Source organism: Hippocampus guttulatus, chromosome 5 (genome assembly GCF_054856545.1).
Source record: "Hippocampus guttulatus isolate MCC_2025c chromosome 5, RoL_Hgut_1.0, whole genome shotgun sequence".
In the NCBI taxonomy this organism is placed as follows: domain Eukaryota; kingdom Metazoa; phylum Chordata; class Actinopteri; order Syngnathiformes; family Syngnathidae; genus Hippocampus; species Hippocampus guttulatus.
Window position 1 is genome coordinate 9,061,668 of NC_141265.1, and position 3,025 is coordinate 9,064,692.

Here is a 3,025-nt window from a genome sequence, read left to right on the forward strand (position 1 = left end):
TCTCTGTGGTATTGCATTACATTTTTTTTGTCTGTTCTCCATTTTGGAATCGAACAGTGTATTTGTCCTTAAAGATATTTCAAATTGAATCAGTTGCGCTTCATCATTTCAAAAGCTGAGCATCCATACGAGTGACAAAACTGACAAATGAAGTAGTACACTTGTTACGGATTATACCGAAAAATTGCTTTTGTCTAATATTGATGTAAACAAAGTTTTACAAGAAACAGGTTGAGGAGGTGTCATAATGTCATTGTGAGGGACAGTTAGGAGATTTGTCTTCAGATCAACATGTGAACTCTCAATGACATTCCCGGGGTTATGTGACACACTGACATAATGTACTACAATATATGCTTCCAAATGTAATACTGACTCTCATCTGTCTAATGAGCGAGCGCAGATGCTACTGCCAACCTTCCTTCAGTAATTGGGGGATGAGTGGGTATCAGCACCACGATAATTAAGATAAACTACTGCAGACCCGCTGTTTAAGAATATAGCAGAGCAGACGTAACCATTATGGGTGCTAATCGCTTGCGTTTACTGAGGCGTAATTATCTTATCAGGGTTGTCTTTGTTAATCTGCATCCCGCGGCTTTTCTGTGACTGGTAGAGGAGATATGCCCGAAAGTTATCCCACAGACTGAAAGAGTAGCTGTTGTAGACTCACTTTCATTGGTGAAGTGTGGTACTTTGGTTGGTTGAAAGCATTCAGATCAGGGACATGTACACCGTACTTCATCTCAAAAGCCAATGTGATATGCCTCTTGATAGACTCCAAAGATACGACACATTTAATGTACACATGAAGCAGCTCCGAGTGAAATATGACACGATTCACTCCGATTGTCATCATTGGAGTGAATTATGTCATACAATTACAATCCAATACATTGATGGAATTTGCAAAAAAATAGTGTCCATTGTCATTGTCTTCTATTCTATGCACCTTAGAATGAAGTGCACCCTATATATGAAAACAGTTTTAAAATAGGCCATTCAGTGAAGGTGCGTTTTATAATCCGAAGCGCCTTAAATGCAGAAAATATGTGAGTTTGAGTGATTGGTCCAACTTTTCCTTAAAAAAAGGACATGTGGAAAACTGGACTTTGACCACTCAACGTCAACAGTCCAACATCATTGGAGTGAATTATGTCATACAATTACAATCCAATACAATGATGGAATTTGCAAAAAAATAGTGTCCATTGTCAACTTAGCGCAAGTGTGTCCAAAGTCTGGCCCGGGTGCTAAATGGGGCCCGTATTCAAATTTCCACTGGCCCACAACCTCTGCCCTAAAATTATTTTCTTCGTTTCCAACCACCAAGTCCCTTTGTTGACACTGCAGCCATGGTCCATCAATGAAAAGCGTGTCCGTGTGTGTGACCATTGATCAGAGATGTGTTGTGTTGTGTTTTGCCGGTGTGCCCTGCGTGCCGGCTAACCACTGGACTACCGGGCCGCCCTTGTAAGGTTCTTAACCTTGAGTCTGGCGCCTTAGACCGCTTGGCCATCCTGACCCTAGGTGTAAGTGTGAGTGTGCGTGGTTGTTCGTCTCTGTGTGCCCTGCGATTGGCTGGCAACCGGTTCAGGGTGTCCCCCGCCTACTGCCCGAAGACGGCTGGGATAAGCTCCAGCATCCCCCGCGACCCTAGTGAGGATTAAGCGGTTCGGAGTATTATATTGTATTGTATTGTATTCTCTTTAGCGTAGCACCATCTAGCGGATGCATAGCACAATCGCAACTAATATTGTAGCTTCTATTCTATGCGCCTTAGAATGAAGTGCACCCTATATATGAAAACAGTTTTAAAATAGGCCATTCAGTGAAGGTGCGTTTTATAATCCGAAGCGCCTTATAATGCAGAAAATACGGTAGTTTGAGTGATTGGTCCAACTTTTCCTTAAAAAAAAGGACATGTGGAAAACTGGACTTCGACCACTCAACGTCAACAGATTGGGCCTGATTTTCATTCCCAGCTCAAGTCTAGTGCAAAGCGCACTCTGCCCATGGGTGGAGCTTTCTTTCTTTTTGCAATTTGCTTGACTTTGTACTGGTAGACTTGAATGGGGCGTTTGCATTGTTGTGCTCCATGTGGGATGAAACGTAGCATTTCTCCGGCCAATTGTTGTGGCATCTCTCAGTTGCATTAACATCAGAGAGGTGGCAGCGCACACCAGCTTCATATTGAAGAAACAGAAAGAAACTTGCTGGGGTTCATGCATGACATTGGCACGTAAACTGCAAGACCTCCTCTTGCAGATGATGTAATCAGCAGCGCATGTGACGACTGCCATGCACCCTCGATGTGAGCGTCCGGGTGTGACCCACAACAGACGTACTGTCGGATTTTGAGAAAATTGAATGCCTTATAGTGCGGAAAATACGGTGTGTGAATGTGTGTGTGTGTGTGTGTGTGTGTGTGTGTGTGTATATATATATATATATATATATATATATATATATATATAATATATTCATAGATAAAGGGCAGAGGAAAGCCGTTGTAGTGGATGTAGTGGTCCCAAGTGATGGAAACATCAGAAAGAAGGAACACGAGAAACTCGAGAAATACCAAGGGCTCAGAGAGGAGCTGGAGAGAGCCTGGAAGGTAAAGGTGACAGTCGTGCCTGTGGTGGTCGGAGCACTCGGGGCAGTGACCCCCAAACTAGATGAGTGGTTGCAACAGATCCCGGGAACAACATCGGACATCTCAGTCCAGAAATGTGCAGTGCTGGGAACAGCAAGGATACTGCGCAGAACCCTCAAGCTTCCTGGCCTCTGGTAGAGGACCCGAGCTGAATGAGGGACGGACACCACCCGAGGGGGGGTGAGACGAGGAATTTTTTATAAAACACACACTTATACATAACTATCATAATGTGGATGCATTCATTTGCAGGTATCAGAATAAATATATCTCACCCTCCTACCATACCGGTGCCAGGTGATTCTCGGTAGCCCTCTGACCTTCTGTTGTTTTCCAGCAGGCAGAAAACATTCCAATTTGTCTTGGTTG